Here is a 27,751-nt window from a genome sequence, read left to right on the forward strand (position 1 = left end):
AAAAAAAAAAACAAACAAACAGACAAAACAAAACAAAACAAAAAACAGAAATATAGCACAAAAGAAGGAACAAGGTAGAAACTCACAAGACCAAATAAATAAAGAGGAAATAAGCAAGCAAACCCGAAAAATAATACAGAATAATGATAGTAAAGATGTCCCAAAGCCTTTAAATAGAAAATAGAATGGAGAAAATGCACGAAAAAATTAACACAATTAATACAATTATGAAGGACATAGACTAAATAAACAGTGATGAATAATTCAATTACTGAAATTAAAAATACTGTAGAAGGAACCAACAGCAGAAGAATGAATAAGTGAGCTGAAAGACAAAATGTTGGAAATAAGTGCTGAAGAGCAGAATAAAGGAACAAGAAATTTAGGGAAAAAACAGATTGAGGATAGACTCAGAGACTTCTGGGACAATTTTAAACAAACCAACATTCGAGTTATAGATGTCCTAGAGGAAGAAGTGAAAAAGAAAGGCACTGAGAAAACTTTTGAAGAGATTATACTGCAAAACTTTCCCAACATTGAAAAGGAGATAGTCAACAAATCCATGAAGCACAGAGAGTCCCATTCAGGATAAACCCAAAGAGAAACATGTTGAGATACATATTAATCAAGATAATGGAGATTAAACACAAAGAAATAATATTAAAAGCAGAAAAGAAAAAGCAACAAGTAACATATAAGAGGAAACTCATATGATCAACAGTGGATCGTTCAGCAGGAACTCTGCAAGCCAGAAGGGAATGGCAGGATACACTTAAAGTACTGAAAGAAAATCATCTACAACAAAGATCACTCTACCCAGCAAGGACCACATTCAAAATTGAGGGAAAAATCACAAGCTTTACAGACAAGCAAAAGTTAAGAGAATTTAGCACCACCAAACCAGCTTTACAACAAATACTAATGGGAATTATACAGACAATAAACACAAGAGAAAGGAAAGACCTATAAATACAAACCCAAAACAATTAAGAAAATACAAATAGGAACATGCTAGTGTATCAGCATTTACTCTAAATGTAAATGGATTAAACTCTCCAACGAAAAGACACAGACTGGCCAAATGGATACAAAAACAAGACCCATATATATGCTGTCAACAAGAGACCCACTTCAGGCCTAGAGACACATACAGACTGAAAGTAAAAGGATGAAAAAGATATTCCATGCAAATGGAAAATAAAAGAAACTTGGAGTGGCAATTCTCATTTCAGAAAAAAAAATAGTCTTCAAAATAAAAGACATTACAAGAGATAAGGAAGGACACTACATAATGATTAAAGGACCAATCCAAGAAGATATGACAGTTGTAAATGCTTATGTACCCAACATATAAGCACATCAATACATAAAGCAGACACTAACAGACATAAAATGGGAAATTGACAGTAACACAATAACATGAGAGGACTTTAACACCCATCTTACACCAATGGACAGATCATCAAAACATAAGATCAATAAGGAGCCACAAACAAATGAAATATTGGACCAGATAGATATAATTGATATCTTCAGGAATTTCCATCCAAATGAAGGAGAATACACTTTCTGCTCAACTGCACATGGAATGTTCTCCAGGATAGACTACATCTTGGGTCACAAATCAAGCCTCTTTAAATTTAAGAAAATTGAAATCATATCAAGCATCTTCTCGATGACAACACTATGAGACTAGATATCAATTACAAGAAAAAAACTGCAAAATCACAAACACATAACGATTAAACAATAAATTTCTAAATAATGAAGAGGCTACTGTAGAAATAAGAAGGGAAATCAAAAGATTCCTAGAAACAAATGACAATGAAAACGTAACAACCCAAAGCCTATGGGATGCACCAGAATCAGTTCTAAGAGGGAAGATTGTATCAATACAATTCTACCTCAACAAGCAAGAAAAACATCAAATAGACAACCTAACTCTACAGCTAAAGCAGCTGAAAAAAGAAGAAATAAAAACCCAAAGTTAATAGAACGAAAGAAATTGCAAAGATCAGAGCAGAAATAAATGGAAAAGAAATAAAGGAGACAGTAGCAAAGATTAATAAAGTGAAAAGCTGATTCTTTGAGAAGATAAACAAAACTGACAAACCGTTAGCCAGACTCATCAAGAAAAAAAGGAAGAAAAATCAAATTAACAAAATTAGGAATGAAAAAAGAGAGGTTACAAGTGACAATGCAGAAATACAAACTCTCATAAGAGACTACTACAAGCATATACATGCTAATAAAGTGGACAACCTAGAGGAAATGGACAAATTATTAGAAAAGTTCAAACTTCCAAGAATGAACCAGGAAGAAATAGAAATTATGAACAAGCAATTTACAAACACTGAAATCAAAACTGTGATAAAAATCTCCCATAAAGCATAAGCCCAGGATTGGAGAGTTTCACAGGTGAATTCTATCAAACATTTAGAGAAGAGCTAATGCCTATCCTTCTGAAACTCTTCCAAAAATTTGCAGAAGAAGGTACACTTTCAAACTCATTCTACCAGGCCACAATCACCCCAATACGAAAACCAGACAAAGATGTAACAACAACAACAACAACAACAAAAAATCACAGACCAATATCACTGACGAACATAGATGCAAAAAATCCTCAATACAATTCTGGAAAGCAGAATTCAACTACATAGTAAAAAGATCATTCACCATGATCAAGTCGGGTTTATTCCAGGGATACAAGGATTCTTCACTATATGCAAATAATCAATATGATACACCATATTAATAAATTGAAAGATAAAAACCACATGACAATTTCAATAGATGCAGAAAAAGCTTTTGACAAAATTCAGCACATATTTATGTTAAAAACTCTTTGAAAATGGGCATAGAAAGAACTTACCTTAACATAATAAAGACCATATAAAACCAACCCACAGCAAACTTTATTCTCAATGGTGAAAAACTGAAAGCATTCCTTCTATGATCAAAAGCAATACAAGAGTTACTATTACAATTATTACTAGATACTATTATTCAACATAGTTTTTGGAAGTCCTAGCTATGGCAATCAGAGAAGAGAAAGAAATAAAAGAAATTCAGATTTGAAAGGAAGAAGTAAAACTCTATTTGCAGATGACATGGTACTGCAAATATAAAACCCTATAGATACTATCAGAAAATTACTAGAACTAATCAGTGAATTTAGTAAAGTAGCAGGATACAAGGTCAATGCACAGAAACTACACATTCCTATACACTAACAATGAAAAATCAGAAATAGAAACTAAGGAGCTAATTGAATTTACCATTGCAACCAAAAGAATAAAATACTGAGGAATAAACCTATCTAAGGAGTCAGAAGAGCTATATACAGAAACTATAAGACAATGATTTAAAAACTCAGAGATAACATAAACAGATGGAGGGGTATTCCATGATCCTTGGTTTGAGAAATCAATATTGTGAAAATGACTGTACTACCAAAAGTAATCTACAGATTCATTGCAATCCTTATCAAATTATCAATGGCATTTTTCACGGAACAAAAAATTTCACAATTCATATGGAAACACAAAAGACCCCGAATAGCCAAAGAAATCTTGAGAAAGAAGAATGGAGCTTGAGGAATCAACTTACCTGATTTCAGACTACTATACAGCTACATTCAACAAGACAGTATGGCACTGGCACAAAAACAGACGTATAGACCAATGGAACAAGATGGAAAGCCCAGATATAAACCCACACACCTATGAGCACCTTATCTTTGATGAAGGAGGCAAGAACATACAACGGGAAAAAGATAGTTTCTTCAATAAGTGCTGCTTGAAAAACTGGACAACTACATGCAAAAGAATAAAATTAGAACATTTCATAACACCATACACAAAGATAAAATCGAAATGGATTAAAGACCAACATGTAAGATCAGAAACTCTAAAACTCTTAGAAGAAAACATAGGCAGAACACAGTATGACATAAATCATAGCAAGATCCTTTATGAACCACGTCCTAGAACAATGGAAATAACAAAAAATAAATAAATGGGACCTAATTAAACTTAAAAACTTTTGCACAGCAAAGGATTCTATAAACAAGGTGAAAAGACAAACTCAGAATGGGAGAAAATAATAGCAAGTGAAACAAAGGACAAAAGATTAATTTTCAAAATATACAAGTCAATAACAGTAAAAAAAAGAAAAAATCAAAAAGTGGGAAAAAGACCTAAACAGACATTTCTCCAAGAAGACATACAGATGGCTAATAAATACATGAAGAGATGCTGAATATCATTCATTATTAGAGAAATGCAAATCAAGAAATTATAATGAGATATCACCTCACACCAGACAGAATGGCCATCATCAAAATATCCACAAACAACAAGTGCTAGAGAGGGTGTAGAGAAAAGGGAACCCTCCTACACTGCTGGTAGGAATGTAAACTGATGCAACTGCTATGGAAGATAGTATGGAGATTCCTTAAAAAAAATCAGGAATAAAACTACCATATGACTCAGCAATACCATTTATAGGCATATACCCTAAAGAAACTAAAACTGAAAAAAGACACATGTATCCCAATGTTCATTGCAGCACTGTTTACAATAGCCAAGACACAAAAGCAACTTATATGTCCATCAACAGGTGAATGGATAATGAATTTGTGGTAATTATATACAATACAATACTAATCAGCCATAAAAATGGAACACATTTGAGTCAGTTCTAATGAGGTAGATGACCCTATAGCATATTATACAGAGTGAAGTAAGCCAGAAAGTGAAAAATGGATATCATATATTAACGTGTATATATGGAATCTAGAAGGATGGTACTGATGAATCTGTTCCCAGAGCAGCAGTGGAAAGGCAGACACAGAGAACAGACTTGGAAAACAGACATAGAAAATAGACAAAGTTGGGGGAGAAGACGGAGAGGGTGAAATGAATGGAGAAAGTAGCAAGGAAGCATATACACTAACATGTGTAAAATAGACAGACAATGGGGAATTGCTGTGTGACTGAGGGAACTCAAACTGGGGTTCTACAATAACCTAGAGGGGTTGAAAACTGTGGGAGGTGGGAGGGAGATTCAGGATGGAGGGGAAATATATATACCTATAGTTAATTCTTGGGGATGTATGGCAGAAATCAAACCAATATTGTAAAGCAATCATCAATCAATTAAAAATAAATATTTAAAAAACACTATGAGATACCACCTTATGCCTGACAGAATGACTATCACCAAAAGGACAACAAATAAAAAATGTTGGCAAGGATGTGCAGAAAAGGAAACACTTATGCACTGTTGGTAGGAATGTAAATTGGTGTAACCAATGTGGAAACCTGTATGGAAATTTGGCTTTTACTATGTTGAGGTATGTTTCTTCTATGATGTTTGATCTTTTGAATATGTTATTGAATTCGGTTTGCTAATTTTTTAAGATTTTTGCATCTATGTTCATAAGTGATATTGGTCTATAGTTTTGTTTTGTTGCAGCATCTTTGTCTGGTTTTGGTATCAGGGTTATGGTAGCCTCATATAATGAGTTTTGCAGTTTTCCTTCCTCTGCCATTTTCTGGAAGAGTTTGAGTAAGATAGGTGCCATCTCTTCTCTAAATTTTTGGTAGAGTTCATCTGTGAAGCCAGCTAGTCCTGGAATTCTGTTTGTTGGAAGAATTTTTTATTACAGTTTCAATTTCTGTGCTTGTGACAGGTCTGTTCAAATTTTCTATTTCTTCCTGGTTCAGTTTTGGAAAGTTATACTTTTCTAAGAGTTTGTCCATTTCTTCCAAGGTGTCCATTTTATTGGTATACATTTGCTCATAGTAGTCTCTTATGATCATTTGTACTTCTGTGTTATCTGTTGTAATTTCTATATTTTCATTTCTAATTTTATTGATTTGAGCCTTCTCCCTTTTTTCTTGATGAGTCTGGCTTATGGTTTGTCTATTTTGTTTAGCTTCTCAAAGAACCACCTTTTAGCTTTATAGACAAATGCTATAGTCTGCTTCATTTTTCCCTTTTATTTCTACTCTAATTTTTATGATCTCTTTCCTTCTACAAACTTTGGGGATTTTTTGTTCTTTTTCTAGTTGCTTTAGGTGTAAAGTTAGGTTGTTTATTTGATATTTCTCTTGTTTCTTAAGGTGGGCTTGTATTGCTATTAACATCCCTCTGAGCACTGATTTTACTGAATCCCATAGCTTTTGAGTTGTGTTTTCATTATCATTCATTTCTGTGCATACCTTGATTTCCTTTTTGATTTCTCCAGTGTTCTGTGGGTTATTCACAAGGATGTAAAGTAGATTCCATATGTTTGTGTTTTTATAGCTTTTTTTTTCCCTCTAGTTGATATCTAATCTTAGAGTGTTGTGATCAGAAAAAATGCTTGACGTGATTTTTAATTTTTTTTTTTTTTAATATTTACTGAGGCTAGATTTGCAGGCCATGATGTGCTCTTTCGTGGATAATGTTCCATGAGTGTCAGGGAATGTTTGACGGGAGGATTCCTACGTGCTATCTCTCATGAGTCCTTTGTCCCTCTTCAAGCAGAACAGCACGCTGCTCCCTGGTACTGAGGTCATTGTGTGAGGCAGGCTTGGGTCTCCTTTAGTAAACATTATCTTTAGGACAAAACTGCTTAGTCTCCTTCCCCTTTCTTGAGATATGGATTGTCTCCTGACCTTGTGACTAACATTACCCCTTGTTCCCTTGGTAACAGTTCCTGTACGTTTGGTTTCCTGATCTCTATCATTCCCAAAAGAAGTTTCTTGTACCACAGCCTATATATACTCATAGAAAAATCATTAAAGCACCTTTGCTACATCAGAGCTTAGGTCCCTGGGTCTTTTTTGTCTCTCTCTCTCTTTCTTTTACTTTCTTATCGTTGACTCCATACCACCAGGTTCCGGTCCATTAAAGGACCCCAGCAAATGGCGCCAAGGAACAGGGACACTGGTATACGTGGCATATGGGGCGGAATGACTCAGGGACCTATTAAGGTCGGTAAGTACTAAGGCATGGGTCAAACAGCTGGCCAGCCCCATTATTTTTCTACTTTACTTCACCATTTGTTTAAATTTCAGGGACTTCTGGTTTCACGCCAATGAATAGAGGCTTGCCTTCAAACGGTAGTTGAATATAATCCTTAGTTTCCTGATAAATGCAGTTTTGATTTAGAAATTTGGCTCCAGGTCAAAGAAAATGTTAAATGAGCAGCCAAACAAGGAAAAAAACATTCCAATTGATCTCTAGCCCCTATGGGCTCTTATTAAAGCTGTAATTCTGCCATTTCAAGGTACATTCTAGCCCTTCCAATATTCAGCAACAGACAGAACACTTATTACATAAATATAAATTAAATGATTAAACTTTACAAAAGGCCCAATTAAAACAATACAAAATATCTCAAAATTTTCTTACTAGCCCTGTCCCGGCTGCTCCAAATGCTTCTCCTCTGCCAACAGTCGCAACTCCAAAAGTCTCTCCTTTGTTGGAACCTAATGAAAAGTTATGCTAATTTTTAAGCTAGGTTAGAAGCTGCTATTTCCCGTACTGTAATTGGAGAAGAAACCAAAAAACAGCTAGAGAAATTACTTGCTTATGAGAATGCAAATCAGAAATGTCAAAGAGCTATAGCTGCAATTTGTGAGACTAGGACTATTATTGATTATTTGAAGGCTTGTCACAATCTAGGATCAAAAACTTAAAAGATGCAAATACTAGTTGAAACAATGGCTACTACCTTTTAAAAAGGGAAATGAAGGATACTTTACATGTAGGGATAAAAACTGTTTAAAAAGGGACTGCCCTAAGAAGGCTATTAAAAAACCTTCAAAAATTTGCCCTTGCTGCCATAGAAGAATGCACTGGGCCAAAGACAGTAAATTTAAATCTGATATTGAAGGAAAACCTATTCCAGGAAACTCCAAACAGGGGACCTCCCAGGTCCCCTACAACAAAAACCAGGGGCAAATTCTATCTTTTCCCTCAAATCCTCAAAGTCCAGCAGTGCTGCCATTAATATACCAGCCCTAAATGATTTTTTTCCTTTACCCTTAAGCAGTCCCTTCCAGAATACCTACTGGAATTTTTGGACCCCTGCCCCCACAAACCTTCAGTCTTTTACTTGGCTGATCTAATTTGGCTTCTAAAGAAATTACTGTTCACCCTGGAATAATTGATTCAAATTATAAAGGAGAAATTCAAATTATGATGTCAGCTCAGATTCTATGGCAATTCAAAAGGGGGGGACAAAATTGCTCAATTACTTCTTTTGCCTTACATTTCTATTAACTCCTCTAATAATGTACAGACAGGCAGCTTTGGCAATACAGATCAAAAACGATCCTTATGGACATCATTGGTATTTAAATATGCCCGACCAAATATAAACATCAAAATTAATGGTAAAAGATTTTCTGGTCTCCTCGGCACTGGATCTAATATTATGATTATTTCCAAACACTTGTGGCCCAAATCCTGACCTATACAAAAGGTCTCTTGCCAAATTGCAGGAATTTCTCAAACCAAAGTACAAGAAATTTATCAAAATATTCAAATCTACCCGTATGAGAGATCAAAAGGCCAACCTACAACATTGAGACCTTATGTGATAGATGCACCCCCTTAATCTAATAGGAAGGGACTTACTTATGCAATGGCAAACTCAGATATACATTCCACATTTTTCCTAGGGGCCACTGCTCATTTAACAAACAAAACAATTATTAAAATAACTGAGAAAAATTATGAGCCTATTTGGACAAAACAATGACCCCTTATGGAAAAAAAAAAAAAAAATTACAAGCTACTAAAGAACTTATAAACACACAATTAAAATTGAAACATATTGAGGAATCTTGCTCTTTTGGGAACTCTCCTATTTTTGTTATAAAAAGGAAATATAACAAATGGTGTCTCTTAACAGAGTTTAGAAAAGTTAATTCTTTTATGAAACCTATGGGTGCATTGCAACCAGAGATCCCATCACCTATTACTATTCCTCAAAATTGGCACATTATTATTACTGATTCACAAGATTGCTTTTTTAATATACCTTTACACCCTTTAGACCAGGAGAAATTCACTTTCTCTCTCCCTTATCCTAATCATATCGGGCCTCATAAAATATTTCAGTAGACTATGTTACCTCAAGGTATGCTTAAAAGTCCTGCTGCTGCTGCTGCTAAGTCACTTCAGTCATGTCCTGCTCTATGCGACCCCATAGATGTCAGCCCACCAGGCTCCCCCATCCCTGGGATTCTCCAGACAAGAGTACTGAAATAGGGTGCCATTGCCTTCTCCATAACAGTCCTAGTATTTGTCAAAATTTTGTAGCCAAGGCTTTACTTCCTATGTGACAGCAATTCCCTCATGAATATATCATTAATAATATACTATAGCTACAAAAAGGAGAAATGATATTTTTGACACTGAATGGCTATGATATTCTTTAGACTCCGGAGAAAACTGATTAAAATAAAATCTTTTTTAAAATTGATTGCAAAACCAGTTCTTCTTGCACCCGCAGTTAGGAAAAGGTTAACTTGTTAAAATATTTTTTTGGAGCTCCAGTTCTGCCTGGGAAACAACAATAGGCCTAAGAAAAAACCTTAAGTTAACTCTTATCATGCCCTTGGGATACACAGCCCACTCTATCTGGGACTCGAGCCATTAACAAATTGGTGGAGCTCAAATAAATAAAACAAAAAGATATTTTAAATTTCAAATGGAGAACTATGCCTATGTATCTAAAATTATCTATGTCTCAATGTATGTTTTTGGATAGTGTGGAGTTAATGAGCTCTATTTAAATTCAGCTTCACATGAACTGAAAAATGTTCAATATTAAATGTAATGTTTATTTAAATATAACTATAATTTAAATATAATTATTTGTTGGTCTAATTGGGACATGTCTTAAGTCATCAACATTGTATAATACTTTTGTTATGCCTTGGTTTAAGGTAGGCTGAGTTTGTCAGCAAAGGGGTAACTCTTTATGTATATATATACAGATATATAAATGAGATGGAAGCTTTTGGATGGGCTCTATTGGAAATAATTATATTTTTAATAAAATAATCTATTGTCTATAACCTGGAACAGTTTCTTAGGATTAGAGTGACTTGGGTTTCTAGAGTTGTGCTGAACTAAGTAGTGGAAGTTTGTTGAATGGCTGGGTCATTTCCAAATGAAGTAGGATTTTGAAGCGTTAATTGCTGAACATTGGCTTACTCTTACAAGGGGTTTTTCTTGCAGAAGAGCTGAAGAGATTTTGAGCTGTTAATGAATATAAATATATATTTGTATAGGAACGGATATATATATAATATAATATGATTTGATAAATATGTTCAATGGTCTATAAAATGCTAACATACAGGACATTTCATGGTTGCTATAGAAGAGTAAAATATATGCTTTTAATAGAAAGATACAAGAAATGGCAAATAAAATGATGAATACAAAAATATTTTTTTAATTGTTGAAACATTTATTATAGAATAAAGTAGTATTTGCATAGGCTTTGCTAGGCTAGTTTTTCATTGTCGTTCTAGCTACAGCAAATGTTCTTTCTCCAAATTAGGCCAAATTAGAAACAAAAGAAAAATTCTGGGAAAACAACATTTAACGGAATTAACTTTGGTCAGCAGATACATTCAGACTGCAAATATATTGGAAAATGCATTTGAAATGCTTGGGTGGATCACAATGAAAACCATAAAGTATGATGTGTTTATTTGAAATAAACATTGCATTTGTTTATTGTGCTATCATATTTTGTTTTGGCCTTTTAACTTTTAGGGATGTTTAGTGCTGGAATTTTAGAAGGGCTTATGACAAATGAAGGAAAATTTTATGGCAAATAGATGTAACTCATTGTCCTGAACATTCTTCCTCTTCCTTCTTACATGTCTCGATCAATACAAATTCTTCTTTTCTAGGGGCAACACTTCCCTAAGGTAAGACTACACAACATGTTATAACCCACCTATCAACTTACTTCACGATAATGAGAACACCTAATTCTATAAAAACAGACAATGACTCTGCCTATATTTCTAAGCAGTTCAAACAATTTTTACATTCATTCTCTATTAAACAGATTACAGACATTCCTTATAATCCACAAACACAAGACATAATTAAACAAACACATTACATGCTGTAACTGCAAATAAAAAATTAAATAAGAGGAAATACACAGGAACACTTTTGTCTTCCTTGTCCAGAGCAAACTTTACTAGATTCTGGTGTTGTGTAGTCTTTAAGCCTATAACTATTGTTGGTGTGACTTTATTTCTGTTCCCAATCTGTAGGATTCTTAAAGCAGGGTGAGAACGGCATAAAAAAAAAAAAAGACGCCATTTCCCGAATGGATTATTTGTTCCTAAGAATATCAGAAATGTGGAATGTTCGCCTTCTTTTCAGGTCTGTCTTGGAAGTGTAGTCATCTTTAACACACTGAACAGTGAGATTCAACAGTTGCTAAGCTGCATTTCTTTTTCAAGGACAAGGTCAAATATATTTGGATGTGAGCAAGATTTCATTTGTCAAGTTGTTCTGCATCAGCTTTTCAATAATTTCACTTAGGAAAAAATATTTGAATGGTTACTCCTAATCCTTTGCCCCAAATAACACAAACCACAGCCAAATACCAGTCCCAAACAGATTTCTGAATGATTTTTTTCTTTTGGACTGAAATATTTCCTAAGAATGTTTTCATCATTATTGCTTTCCTTTCTTTTTATAACTATTGTTAATATAGCCTTATTTGTTTTAAACTTTTTAAGCTTACCACAAAGAGATGTTTTGACAAAAGCAAAAAACAAAAAACAAACAAAAAAAAGAAGTTTTGAAACATTAAAGGACACCTCCTTTCCTTTGCCCATTTGATATCAAGACGGGTTAACTAATCAATGGAAATCTAAGAAACTAATCTTACAGGGAAAGGGTATGCTTCTATTTCTCCAGATGGATCCAACAAGCTCACATGACTTCCTCTTCAGAAGATTCAACCTAAGGGGGCCCCCAGCATTCAGACTAGAGATGAAACAGCAAAAAACCCAGGAAGAAAGAATTCCACTACAAGCCATGGCGACATTAAAGATTTCCAAAAAACGCCACACTTGATGTCATCGACCTCATGATCTCCCTACTTGGGGACAGATAAAAACCCTTATTAATCAAACTGAAAATCTGATTTCTCAACAGGGAATGCCTCGGAATCCTGAAAATATTTTTCTTTGCTATGCTTGCTTTGCTTGCTTTTGCTTCCCCCGCTCAGGCTGACTTGATTGATCACACTTACTGGGCTTATATACCTAACCCCCCTTTTTTATTGTAAGTTGTAAAATGGACAGATATAGGACCAATCATATCCACTAATGAGTTAACACATATGCCCCCTCCTTGGAACTTGGAGGGACCCTCTCATCCTGAAGAAAAAGAAAAACTAATTAATATCTTTCTAGGTTATGAAATCCTTCCTTTGTGTATGGGCACAACAGAATTATGCATAAGCATTAGCCGACAAACTTAGGCCTTCCCCTGCCTCCAAGAGAGGACTTTCTGATGCTTCTTGGATTACTTACTGCCCTTTCTTTGTCCATGAATCATGTTTATACTACTAAAACTTTAGGAAAAGAATTAAAGAAAAAACAAAGAACACTATGCAAAGGGTTTACTAATAAGAACTTTAAATATATTCCTGTTCATTGGGACAAATGTCAGGCCAAATCAGGAAAATTAATGTTTATAGCTAATCATACAATTGTCAATTGGGGACCCCATAGTATGCGGTTATTGAACTGCTCAGATGATATTAACAATACTATGTATGATTATATTACTCAAGTAACATGGAAGGTTACTAATACTACAATGGAACATTACCATGACAGAGGACTTCTTGGCTAGCTTGACGATGGAATGGCCCCCACCTCGTCCTCGAATCATCCTTGATAAACAGATTGGGCCTAAACAATGGGACATCTGAAAACTTGCTGCAAACACTGAAGAACTTGGGACTTGGACCAGACATTTCACAGGGACCAATCATAGCTATAGCAATTATTTCTTTCACTATAATCAATCATATTTTATACAAGCCTATGTTCCACTTCCTTTTGTTGTAGCTATAGGAAATTTACAATTCAATAAGACTTTACGTTCTGTAACTTGCATAAATTGTAAATTATATACTTGTCTTAACTCCTCTATTTCCTTAAAAAATGACTCCCTTTTGATTCTTCGATCTCAACATAATCTATGGTTACCAATAAATCTCCAGTGGCCCTGGGAAGAAGGTCCCAAGGCTAGACTTGCTTCTCAGTTATTTACTAAATTGCTCTAGTGATCTAAACGATTCATTGGATGGCTGATTTTTGGCATTATAGGATTAATAACTATTTGCACCATTGCTGCCATCACTAGCATTACTTTACAAACCTCTATTCAACCACATAATTTTATCCAAAATTGGACTAAAGATGCTCATACTATGTGGGCCACTCAGGCTCAAATAGATGAGGATATTCAAAAAGAAATACAGGAACTGAGAACAGCCATCAAAATGGGTTGGAGATCAATGAACAGATATACAAAAACAGATGATGCTAAAATGTGATTGAAATTCTACTCAATTTCATGTTACTCCTATTCATTTCTATAATAGTGGCTACAACTGGAAACAAATCAAGTTTCATTTACAAAACATATATGATAATGCCTTTCTGAATGTACAGTTATTACAAAAAAGAAATATGTGAAACCTTTTCTAATAATCTGCCCTCTTCCACTAGTATGGGAACTTTAGCTAAACAATTAGCTGATTAATTATCTGGGCTAGACCCACATGGATGGTTTCAAAGCCTTACTCATAGCACTGGGTCTAGAACTATAATTTTGGTGATTGTCTTAACAATTATATTTGTTGTCTACCGTTGCCTTCATGCAAAGATTGTCAAAACTGAACAAACTCTGATGGTCAGAACTCTTCTTACAAATATTATAAATAAATAATGGGGAATTGTCAGGGAATGTTTGACAGGAGGATTTCTATGTGCTGTCTCTCATGAGTCCTTTGTCCCTCTTCAAGCAGAACAGCACGCTGCTCCCAGGGACTGAGGTCATTGTGTGAGGCAAGCTTGGGTCTCCTTTAGTAAACATTATCTTTAGGACAAAACTGCTTAGTCTCCTTCCCCTTTCTTGAGATATGGATTGTCTCCTGACCTTGTGACTAACATTACCCTTTGTTCCCTTGGTAACAGTTGCTGTACGTTTGGTTTTCTGATCTCTATCATTCCCGAAAGAAGTTTCTTGTACAACAGCCTATATATACTCATAGAAAAATCATTAAAGCACCTTTGCTCCATCAGAGCTTAGGTCCCCGGGTCTTTTTTGTCTCTCTCTCTCTCTCTTTCTCTCTTTTACTTTCTTATCGTTGACTCCATACCACCAGGTTCCGGTCCATTAAAGGACCCCAACACATGAGCACTTGAGAAAAAGGTGAAATTTATTGCTTTTGGGTGAAAGGCCCAGTATATATCAATTAGGTCTAGCTTGTCCAATGTATCATTTAAAGCTTGTGTTTTCTTGTTAATTTTCCATCCGGATGATCTCTCCATTGGTGTGAGTGGGGTATCAAAGATGCCACTATTATTGTGTTGTTGTGCTTTATTGACTATGCTAAAGCCTTTGACTGTGTGGATCACCACAAACTGTGGAAAATTCTGAAAGAGATGGAAATGCCAAACCACCTGACCTGCCTCCTGAGAAATCTAACACTTAGAACTGGACATGGAACAACAGACTACTTCCAAATAGGGAAAGGAGTATGTCAAGGCCATATATTGTCACCCTGCTTATTTAACTTGTATGCAGAGCACATCATGAGAAACGCTGGGCTGGATGAAGCACAAGCTGGAATCAATATTGCCGGGAGAAATATCAACAACCTCAGATATGCAGATGACACCACCCTTATGGCAGAAAGTGAAGAACTAAAGAACCTCTTGATGAAAGTAAAAGAGGAGAGTGAAAAAATTGTCTTAAAGCTCAACATTCAGAAAACTAAGATCATGGCATCTTGTCCCATCACTTCATGGGAAGTAGATGGGAAACAGTGACAAACTTCATTATTTTGGGTTCAAAATCACTGCAGTTGATGACTGAAGCCATGAAGTTAAAAGACACTTGCTCCTTGGAAGGAAAGTTATGAAAGACAACATATTAAAAAGCAGAGCATTACTTTGCCAACAAAGATCTGTCTAGTCAAGGCCATGTTTTTTCCCTTAGTCATGTATGGATGTGAGAGTTGGACTATAAAGAAAGCTGAGCACTGAAGAATTGATGCTTTTGAACTGTGATGTTGGCGAAGACTCTTGAGAGTCCCTTGGACTGCAAGGAGATCCAACCAGTCCATCCTAAAGGATATCAGTCCTGAATATTCATTGGAAGAACTGATGTTGAAGCTGAAACTCCAATACTTTGGCCACCTGATGTGAAGGAATGACTCATTTGAAAAGACCCTGATGCTGGGAAAGTTTGAAGGCAGGAGGAGAAGAGGACAACAGAACATGAGGTGGTTGGATGGCATCATCCAACCTGTCCAAACCCTGATGGACATGAGTTTGAGTAGACTCCGGGAGTTGGTGATGGACAGGGCAGGTATGGCAACCCACTCCAGTATTCTTGCCTAGAGAATCACCATGGACAGAAGAGCCTGGCGGACTACAGTCAATCGGGTCACAAAGAGTTGGAATGACTGAACTGGACTGAACTCATAATGTGTTACTGTCAATTTGCCCTTTCATAGTTGTTAGCATTTGCCTCATGTATTGTGTTACTCCTATATTGGGTTCACGTGCTGTGCTGTGCTTAGTTGCTCAGTCATGTCTGAGTCTTTGTGACCTGATGGACTGTGGTCTGCCAGGGTCCTCTGCCCATGGGTATTCTCTAGGCAAGAATACTGGAGTGAGCTGCCATATCCTCCTCATTTTGGGTGCACATACATTTATAATTGTTATGTCTTCTTGAACTGATCCCTTGATCATTTTGTATTCTTTTTCTCTTATAAGGGTCTTTGTCTTAAAGTTTATTTTTTTCTGATATGAATATTGGTACTCCCACTTTCTTTTGGTCTCTATTTGTAGGAAATATCTTTTTCCAGCCCCTCACTTTTAGTTTTGATGTGTCCCTAGGTTTGAGGTCAGTCTTTTGCAGATGGCAAAAATATGGATCTTGTTTTTTTTTTTTTTTTTTTAATCCATTCAGCCAGTATTTGTCTTTTATTTGGAGCATTAACACATTTATATTTAAGGTAATTATTGATCAGTACAACCCTGATGGGACTTTCTGGGCTTCCGGTAATTGGTTGGCTATTTCCTTTCCCATTGGAGGGAAGTTTTCTACTATTATCTCCTCAAGTATTTTCTCATGCCTTTTCTTTTTGTCTTCTTCTTCTGGGACACCTATGATTTGAATGTTGAGGTGCTTACCATTGTCTCAGAGGTCTCTGAGGCTGTCTTCTTTTCGTTTTATCCTTTTTTATTTTTCCACTTTGGTTCATTCATTTCTACCATTATATCTTCCAACTCAATTATCCTTTCTTCTGCCTCAGTTACTCTACTGTTGGATCCTTCCAGAATGTTTTTAATCTCAGTTATTGCATTGTTCATTACTGATTATTTTTTTTATTTATTTTAGGTCCTTTTTAAGCATTTCTTACATCTTCTCAATCCGTGTCTCTAGTATATTTATCTGTAACTCCATTTTGTTTTCAAGATTTTAGATCATCTTTACTATTATTATTCTAAATTCTTTTCATGTAGATTCCCCATCTCCTACTCTTTTGTTTGATTTGGTGGATTTTATCATATTCCTTCACCTGCTGGGTATTTCTCTGGGCTCTCATTTTGTTTATTTTGTTGTGTTTTGGGTCTCTTTTCTGCAGGCTTGCGTGTCATAGTTCCTCTTAATTGTGGAGTCTGCTCCCTGTGTGTGGGGTTGGACCAGTGGCTTGTGAAGGTTTCCTCCTTTGGGGAACTTGTGTCTGTGTTCTGGTGGATGGAACTGGATCTCATCTCTCTGGAGAGCAATGCAGTGTCCAGTAGTGAGTTTTGGGGTGCCTATGACTTTTGGTATGGCTTTGGGAAGCCTGTCTTTTAATGATTAGGGTTGTGTTACTGTTTTGCTGGAGGAATGGTGTGGGGTGTCTAAACTGGAACTTGTTTGTTCTTGGGTAAAGCTTGGGCTCTGTGTAGGTATGGAGGATTTTGGATGGGCTCTCATCTACTCATGTTCCCTGGGATCAGGAGTTCTATGATGATCCAAATTTCTGAAGTTGAGCCTCCTTCCTTTGGGATTCAGTCCTCCTCTTACAGTAATATCAAGACTCATTTAGAAGAGATTGGTTTGCCTTTCTGGGCATCTGGGGTCCTCTGCCAGTGTTCAGAAGTTGTTTTGTGGCAGTTGCTCCACATGCAGATGATCGTTGATATATTTGTGGGGGACAAAGTGGCCTCACCGTCCTATTCCTCCACCATTTTGGGAACCCCCACTTCACATCCGCTTGCTTTTGATTGTCATGTGCCTGGAATGACAGTCTTCAGTCTGCTGTTGTTATTCAATCTCTCAGTTGTGTACAAATCTTTGCAACCCCATGGACGCATGTCAGGCTTTCCTGTCCTTTTCCATCTCCTGGAACTTGCTCAAACTCATGTCCATTGAGGCAGTGATGCCATCCAACCATCTTGTCCTATGCTGTCCCCTTGTCCTCCTGCCTTCAAATATTTCCCAGCTCAGGCTCTTTTCTTGTGATTTAGCTCTTTGTATCAGGTGACAAAAGTATTGGGACTTCAGCTTCACCAACAGTCCTTCTAATGAATATTCAGGGCTAATTTCCTTTAGGATTGACTGGTTTGATCTCCTTTCAGTCCAAGGGATTCTCAAGAGTCTTCAGTCTGTATGTGTCATTAGGTCTGAAGTGGGTCTCTTATAGGCAGTGTATACATGGGTCTTTCTTCTGTATCCATTTCACCAGTCTGTGTATATTAGTTCAAGCATTTAATCCATTTACATTTAAGGTACGTATTAATATGCACACTACTCTTGCCATTTTCTTAACTGCATAAGGTTTATTTTTATGGGTTTGTTTCTTCTCTTGTGTTTTCTGCTAGAGAAGTTCCATTAGCATTTGATCTAAAGCTTGCTTTAGTTCAGTCGTTCAGTCGTGTCTGACTCTTTGTGACCTCATGAACCACAGCAAACCAGGCCTCCATGTCCATCACCAACTCCTGGAATTTACTCAAACTCATGTCCATCGAGTCAGTGATGCCATCCAGCCATCTCATCCTCTGTCGTCCCCTTCTCTTCCCACCTTCAATCTGTCCCAGCATCAGGGTCTTTTCCAGTGAGTCAACTCTTCGCATGAGGTGGCCAAAGTATTGGAGTTTCAGCTTCAGCATCAGTCCTTCCAATGAACACCCAGGACTGATCTCCTTTAGGATGGGCTGGTTGGATCTCCTTGCAGTTCAAGGGACTCTCAAGAGTCTTCTCCAACACCACAGTTCAAAAGCATCAATTTTTCAGTGCTCAGCTTTCTTCACAGTCCAACTCTCACATCCATACATGACCACTGGAAAAACTATAGCCTTGAGTAGATGGACCTTTGCTGCCAAAGTAATGTCTCTGCTTTTTAATATGCTGTCTAGGTTGGTCACAACTTTCCTTCCAAGGGGTAAGCGTCTTTTAATTTCATGGCTGCAATCACCATCTGCAGTGATTTTGGAGCCCCCCAAAATAAAGTCTGACACTGTTTCCACTATCTCCCCATCTGTTTCCCATGAAGTGATGGGACTAGATGCCATGATCTTAGTTGGGTGGTGCTGAATTCTTTTAACTTTCATTTGTATGTAAAGCTTTTGATTTCACTGTCTAACCAGAATGAGACTCTTGCTAGGTAGTTTAATCTTTGTTGTAGGTTTTTCTTTTTAATCACTTTAAGTATATCCTGCCACTTCCTTCTGGTCTGCAGTTTCTGCTGAAAAATCAACCAGTTGTTAGCCTTATGGAGATTTCTTTGTACATTAGTTTTTGCTTTTTTCTTGCTGTATTTAATATTTTTGTGTTTAATTTTACTTAGTTTTATTAATGTGTATCTTGGTGTATTTCTGTTTGGGTTTATCCTGTGTGCGACTCTCTAGGTTTCCTTGGACTTGGGCAGTTATTTCCTTTCCCTTGTTAGGGATGTTTTTCAACTATGATCTCCTCAAGCCTTCTCTCATAACCGTTCTTTTTCTCTCTTTCTTCTGGGACCCCTATAATTCAAATGTTGGTGCATTTTACATTGCCCCAGTGGTCTCCAAGACTGCCCTCTACTCTTTGCATTCTTTTTTCTTTATTGTGCTCCTCAGCAATCATTTCTATCACTCTATCTTCCAGCTCATTATCTGTTCTTCTGCCTCTGTTATTCTGCTATCAATTCCTTCTAGAGTATTTTTAATTTCAGTGGTTGTGTTGTTCTTCTCTTTTTAATTTTTATTTCTTCTTGGCCTCTGTTAAATGTGTTAAAAGTTTATTGTATTTTCTCCATTTTACTTGCAATATCTTGAAATTTATTTATAATCATTGCTGCAATTTTTTCCAGATATATTGCCTGTTTCCTCTTCATTTATTTTGTGTTGTAGTTTTTTACCTCGCATCTTCAACTGTAAAAATTTTTGTCTTTTTTTTTTTTTAATGAGTGGTACTATGTTCCCATTTCACTAGTTTTTTTGGGCTGAGGTTTCCATGTAGAGTTGGGTCTTGGTGCTTAGATGTGGATTTTGGGAATCCTCACTCTGATTAATATTCCCTGGTACCTGTCATTCTCTGTTACTCCAGGAGTTTGGACTCAGCACTACTACCTCAGTGTCTCTGGCCTGATTTCTGGCCTATTCACTGGGATCCCACTTATTACACAGTGCAGAAAAAGAAAAATAAGAAAAAGAGAAAAAAAAACAGAAAAGGACAACAATAACAAAGAAGAAAAAAATAACCATCCCTCAATGGTAAAAATCAGACTCCACAAACAAAGAGAGAGAAGAAGAAGAAAAAAAATTATATTTATATAAAAATTTAAAAAATAAGAGGAGACAGAATAATGGCAAAGAATAAAAATAATAAAATAAGTTTAAAAAGCTAACAGAAATGGTAGATAGAAATAAGAATATGTATGAAACAACCACTGTAGATTAAAACCAAACTCCACTGGAAAACTGCAAAAAGCAAAACAAACAAACAAAAAAGAAAATGGCAGAAAATACCTTGGCTCTAAAGGGCAGGGCTTAGGTTGGGAATGACTTAGGTGGTGGTGGTGTTGCTTAAGTGGAGGTGGGATTTAGGTGGAAGTGGCATTCTTACTCAGGACCCAAGTTTCCAAAAAAATTCCTAGGTGGCAGTGGGGTCAGCCTGAGCTCCATCCAACCAAGTGGTCCTCTGTAGTGCTCAGAGTTGGGGGTGGGGGGCAGTCCAGGCTCTATCCAAATGAGGGGGCATCTATAGTACCTTCAGCATTGGGGAGCAGAGGATAAGTCCTTTGTTCCCAGAAGGCTCCCAAGGGTTATGTGGGTGGGGGAGTGCCAGATGGATACTCCCCTCTGCCACACACAAAGGGACCCTCCCCTGGATGGCCCTGCACCATCTCTCCTCCCTCCAGCATCCACAGGGTCTACATGGGTAGAGGGTGCCTTTGGAGGGCAGAAAGGGGCACAGAGGGAGGGGGGTCCTGGAGAATGGAGGAGTTTCCTAAAAGGAGGAGAGAACCCAAAGGTAGAGAGAGGTCCAAGATGGTGAAGATCCAAGGTCAGAGTACAATCAGGGCCCCTGGAGGGGTGGGGGCCCACAGAGGATGGGGACTCTGGAAGGAGGAAGGAACTATAGAGTAGAGTGTGACCCTGGAGGAAAGGGGTTTCTGGATGGCAGAGAGCACAGCTTGGAGTGAGAAGGGAGCGCTTGAAGGTGGAGAGGGACCTGGAGAGCGCCCTGGAGTATGGAGAGAGCACTGGAGGATAGAGGTGTTCCACAAAAGTGGAGGGCTCAGTATGGGGGTCTTAACCCCCCAGGGCCAAATGGGCAGGGCAACACTAAGGAGTGCCCTGCTCCTGGAATCCTTCAAGTGCCACTCAAAGCTGGCTAGTCTTTTTTTTTTTTTCTTTTTTTTTTCCTCCACACAGGAGCCTTCTCCCTCCCTCTCATATCCAAAGAAGCCACCCAGGCAAAGGGGCCCCTTAAGAGCAAAGGGTTCTCCAGAAGGCAGAGGAGGCCACAGATGGCAGAAGACCAGACCCTGGGCCCCAGAAAGCTACACAGTTCAGTAAGTTCAGTCACTAAGTCATATCCATCTCTTTGCAACCCCATGGACTGCAGCATGCCAGGCTTCCCTGTGCATCACCAACTCCCAGAGCTTACTTAAACTCATATCCATTGAGTCGGTGATGCCATTCAATCATCTCATCTTCTGTCATCCCCTTCTCCTCTTGCCTTCAATCTTTCCCAGCATCAGGGTCTGTTCCAATGAGTCAGTTCTTCACACCCAGTGGCCAAAGCATTGGAGTTTCAGCTTCAGCGTCAGTCCTTCCAACGAATATTCAGGACTGACTTCCCTTAGGATTGACTGGTTGGATCTCCTTGCAGTCCAAGTGACTCTCAAGAACTGTCTCCAACACTACAGTTCAAAAGCATCAATTCTTCAGTGCTCAGCTTTCTTTATAGTCCAACTCTCACATCTATACATGACTACTGGAAAAATCATAGCTTTGACTAGACAGAATTTTTTGGCAATGTCTCTGCTTTTTAATATGCTATGTTGGTCATAGCTTTTCTTCCAAGGAGCAAGCGTCTTTTAATTTCATGGCTGCAGTCACCATCTGCAGTGATTTTGGAGCGCCCCCCCCCCAAAAAAAAATAAGTCTCTTACCATTTCCATTGTTTCCCCATCTGTTTGCCATGAAGTCGTGGGACTGGATGACATGATCTTAGTTTTCTTAATGCTGAATTTTAAGCCAACTTTTTCACTCTCCCCTTTCACTGTCATCAAGAGACCCATTAGTTCTTTGCTTTCTGCCATAAAGGACATTCTTTTTGAATATTTGCAGTTACTGATATTTCTCCCAGAAATCTTGATTCCAGCTTGTGCTTCACCCAGTCCCGCATTTCACATGATGTACTCTGCATAGAAGTTAAGTAAGCAGGGTGACAATATACAGCCTTGATGTACTCCTTTTCCTATTTGGAACCAGTCTGTTGTTCCATGTCCAGTTCTAACTGTTGCTTCCTGACTTGCATACAGATTTTCAGGAGGCAGATAAGGTGGTCTGGTATTCCCATCTCTTTCAGAATCTTCCACAGTTCATTGTAATACACACAGTCAAAGGATTTGGCATAGTCAATAAAGCAGAAATAGATGTCTCTCTGGAATTCTCTTGCTTTTTCTATGATCCAACAGATGTTGACAATTTGATTTCTGGTTCCTCTGCCTTTTCAAAATCCAACTTGAACATCAGGAAATTCACAGTTCACATACTGTTGAAGTCTGACTTGGAGAATTTTGAACATCACTTTGCTAACATGTGAGATGAGTGCGATTGTGCAGTTGTTTGAACATTCTTAGGCATTGCCTTTCTTTGGTATTGGAATGAAAACTGACCTTTTCCAGTCCTGTGGCCACTGCTGAGTTTTCCAAATTTGTTGGCATATTGAGTGCAGCACTTTAACAGCATCATCTTTTAGGATTTGAAATAGCTCAACTGGAATTCCATCACCTCCACTAACTTTGTTCATAGTGATGCTTCCTAAATGCTCACTTGACTTTGCATTCCAGCATGTCTGGCTGTAGGTGGATGATTCCACCATCGTGGTTATCTGGGTCATGAAAATATATTTTGTATAGTTCTTATGTATATTCTTGCCACCTCTTCTTAATATCTTCTGCTTCTGTTAGGTTCACACCATTTCTGTACTTTACTGTGCCCATTTTTGCATGAAGTATTCCCTAGGTATCTCTAATTTTCTTGCGGGTACCTCTAGTCTTTCCCATGCTATTGTTTTCCTCTATTTCTTTGCATTGATCACTGAGGAAAACTTTCTTTTCTCTCTTTGCTATTCTTTAGAACTCTGCATTCAGATCAGTATAAATTTCCTTTTCTCCTTTGCTGTTAGCTTCTCTTCTTTTCTCAGCTATTTGTAAGGCCTCCTCAGACAACCATTTTGCCTTTCTTTTTCTCGGGGATGGTCTTAATCACCACCTCCTGTACAATGTCACAGTTCTGTACAATCCATAGTTCTTCTGGCACTCTGTCTATGAGATCTAATCCCTTGAATCTATTTGTCACTTCCACTGTATAATCATAAGGGATTTGATTTATGTCATACCTGAATGGTCTAGTGGTTTTCCCTACTTTCTTCAATTTAAGTTTGAATTTTGCAATAAGGAGTTTATGATCTGAGACACAGTCAAAACATGACACTGGGGAATGCAATGGCAAAACATGATCCATTGGAGAAGGCAGTGACCAACCATTTCTGTATTCTTGCCTTGAGAACCCCATGAACAGTATCAAAGGTACAGAAAGTCTAGTTAAAATGGAACTCCAGTGGTTTCCCCAGTGGATCTTCTGAGCCATGATAAACCTCACCCCTCTCTGGTGAGCATTCAAGCTACTCCCAGTCCCCAAAGGCACCAAAATCACCCCTGGTGCCCAAAATGCTTCCAGTGACAGAACTGCTCTGCCTCCCCCAGCATCCCTTCAGTTAATTGTCTCCATGCACTAAGCATCCTCCACTCCTCTCTACCTTTACCTGATCAACCCCAGGGCTCCTCTGGTCAGCCTGTCCACAGGAGGTCCCCCAGCAGCACCTGGTAGGTGTCCTCTATCTCTCTTGTTGTTCAGTCACTAAGTCGTGTCTGACTCTCTGCAACTCAATGAATTGCAGTATGCCAGGCTCCTCTGTCCTTCACCATTTCCTGGAGTTTGCTCAAAGTCATGTCCATTGAATCGGTGATGCCATCCAACCATCTCACCATCTGTTGCCCCTTTCTCCTCCATCCTTCAATATTTCCCAGCATCAGGGTCTTTTCCGATGATTTATCTCTTCTCATCAGGTGGCCAAAATATTGGAACTTCAGCTCAGCCTCAGTTCCTCCAATATTTAGAGTTGATTTCTTTTACTATTGACTGGATTTATCTCTTTGCTGTCCAAGGGACTCTCAATAGTCTTCTCCAGCAATACATTTCAAAAGCATCAATATTTTAGTGCTCTGCCTTCATTATGGTTCAACTCTCATATTCATACGTGACTACTGGAAAAATCATAACTTTGACTATACAGACCTTGGCAAAATGATGTCTCTGCTTTTTAATACGCTGTCTTAGTTTTTCTTCCAAGGAGCAAGTGTCTTTTAATTTCATGGCTGCAGTCACCATCCACAGTGATTTTGGAGCCCAGGAAAATAAAATGTTCCACTTTTCCCCATCTATTTGCCATGAAATTATGGCATCAAATGCCATGATCTTTTGAGTGTTGAGTTTAAGCCAGTTATTTCACTCTCTTCCTTCACTCTCAGCAAGAGGCTTTTTAGTTCCTCCTCACTTTCTGCCACTAGAGTGGTATCATCTGCATATCTGAGACTGTTAATATTTCTTCAGCTTGTGATTCATCCAGCTCATCATTTCACATGATGTACTCTGCATAGAAGTTCAACTAGTAGCGTAACAATATACAGCCTTGACATACTCCTTTGCCAATTTTGACCCAGTTCATTCTTCCATGTCTGGTTCTAATTGTTGCTTTTTGACTTGCATACAGGTTTCTCAAGAGGCAGGTAATGTGGTGTAGTATTCCCATCTCTTTAAGAATTTTTCACAGTTTGTTGTGATCCACTCAGTGAAAGGTTTTTGTTTAATCAATGAAGCAGAAACAGATAGTTTTCTGGAATCCCATTGTTTTTTATATGATCCAACAGATGTTGGCAATTTGATCTCTGCTTCTTTTGCCCTTGCTAAATCCCACTTTTTCATCTGGAATTTCTCAGTCCGTGTACTGTTGAAGCCTAGCTTGAAGGATTTTGAGCATTACCTTGCTAGCATGTGAAGTGAGTGCAATTGTACAGTAGTTTGAACATTCTTTGGCATTGCCTTTTTCTGGGATGGGAATGAAAACTGACCTTTTCCAGTCCTGTGACCATTGATTAGTTAATCTCTTCCAAAACTGGATATAAGGGGACCACTACAAAACTCATTTTTTTTTTTCATAAAAATAAGTGCAATTTACCATAGATTATACTCTTTCTGAGGAGTTTGGCAGATAATGTTGGCAAATGTTATTATTTATTGAGGGACTACAATGTCCTGACCATGAATTTAGGTGTCTGTGTTCAGTATCTAATATTATGACTGCAATGACCCTAATATTGTGTTATCACCATGGGTGAGAAACCTGAGGCTCTGTGATTTTCTATAAGTGGGTCACAGTCATGCTGACATCAGAAGCAAGTTTAGAGTAGACAAACAAGCCAGTGTGATATATGAGTGTTGTAATATTAGCAACTATAATACAGCTTGATATATTGTTTGAATGCTATATATATAATCATTTCAATCACTGAGTATGGTTATGAAACCATACCAATATCTGTGTTGTTGAACATGAGTTTTAATGCCAATCTTTTTTACAGTACTCCCCCAACTTGTCTCATACTACACATTTGTTCTCACTTCCAGATCTACAAGATAGCACAAAATAAAGATTATTTGAAGATGGAAATAATGATTTTGTCCAAAGTCATGCATCTCCTCCTCCTAACTCCTTCCTCATTTACCTAAGATCACAAACTAGATCACATTGCAACCCAAGGTGCTCGTTTTGTGTATGTGAAATTTCACTTCTCAACTTTTACACATGCTTATTAAACCCTAATATATGTGTCTGCTTCAGCTATACAAACCTCCATGTGCTTCTTAGTGTTTTTACTTGTTTGACATCTGTGAAAAATGTTGGGCTCTCCAGTCCATGTATCTTTTTCATCAACTCTGCAATTGTTAAATAATTATTAAATTTCTCTCCATTCCATGTATCACCAAACTATCAGACTGTGTATGTGCATACCAAGTCATGATCATATTTCTCTTTATATGGAAACTTAAGGGTTTTTCTGATGTTTTATGTATCTTCATTTCATTCATTAAAGCTTTAACTGAGCTGAATAATGTTGAGACTCGCTCTTTGCTTAAAGAATTGCTTTAGATTTTTTTTCTATTTTTTAACTTTGTTTTTAATCAGAAGATAATTGCTTGACAGTGTTGTGTTGGTTTCTGATGCACAGCAATGTGAATCAACCATAAGTATACATAAGTCCTTTCCCTCTTGAACCTCCCTCCCCACCCCATTTCACATCTTTAGATTGGCACAAAGCACCGAGTTGTGCTCAAAAGTCATGTGGTCATGTTTTTTAGAGGCCAACATTACTCTGATACAAAAGACAGAAAAAGACACTACAAGAAAAGAAAACTACAGGTTATTATCCCTGATGAACAAAGATGCAAAAATTCTCAATAAAATATCAAATAAAATCCAACAATGCATTAAAAGGATCATACAGCACAGATAAATGAGATTTATTCCTGGAATGCAAGGATGTTTTATCTTCTGCAAATCAGTTCATGTGATACATCACATTAACAGCATGAAGGATGAAAATCACATGATTATGTCAAAGATACAGGAGAAACATTTATCAAAATTCAGAACCCAAACATGATAAAAATTAGGTATAAAAAAGTTGCACCTCAAACATAATAAAGGCCATACACAATAAGCCTACAGCCCATATTCTATTTAATGGTTAAAAAATTTCCCTCTAAGATAGAAACAAGACCAGAATGTCCACTCCCACCACTTCTGTTCAAGATAGTATTACAAAGCCCTAATAATAGCATTTAGGCCAAAAAAAAAAGGCAATCAATTCAGAAAGACAAGAAAAAATTATCTGTTTGCAGATGATATGATCTTATATGTAGAAAACCATAAATAATTCAAAACACTGTTAGAACTAATGCACACATTTAGTAAAGTACCAGGATACAAAATCAACATACAAAACTCAGTTGGTTTCTATAAGTAGTATCTGAAAAATAAATTAAGAAAAGAATATCCATGCACATAAGGGCACATCATTTTCCATTTATAATATTCTAAAAAAAATACAAAATAAAACAAAAGGACTCTGAAAGAAAATCAGGTTCATGTGTGAAAGAACAAAAATTAAGAAATGACATTGGGCTTCTTTAAGCAGAAATGAGTTCAAGAGTTAGACATTTTTTTGAGTTTTTACCAAGCTGATTAGGGTAGATTATCATCTAAATGCTGAAATTACAAAGATGCAGAAATTTATATCCCATACACTACTTCTTTTTAAGTTATCAGGGATGTGCCCTTAGCAAAACATGGCTATAAACCAAAGAAATGGAAAAGAATAGATCCAAGAACAACAGCTTCAAACCGCAGGAGATCAACAAGGAAACATTACTGTTTGAAACAGTGGGACAGTCAGAAAGGAGAGTGTATATTCTATTGAAGTAGTTGAGGGTTTTGAGACAGTGATGCTCCCAAGAAAAATGCATAACTTAGCTGGATAAGTGAGTCTTTGGTTTAACAGAAAACTATAACACATATGCAAACAAATCAAAAGTAAAGATGGGAAGAAAATAAAACTTTAGAAATG

Source organism: Cervus canadensis, chromosome X (assembly GCF_019320065.1).
Source record: "Cervus canadensis isolate Bull #8, Minnesota chromosome X, ASM1932006v1, whole genome shotgun sequence".
NCBI lineage: Eukaryota > Metazoa > Chordata > Mammalia > Artiodactyla > Cervidae > Cervus > Cervus canadensis.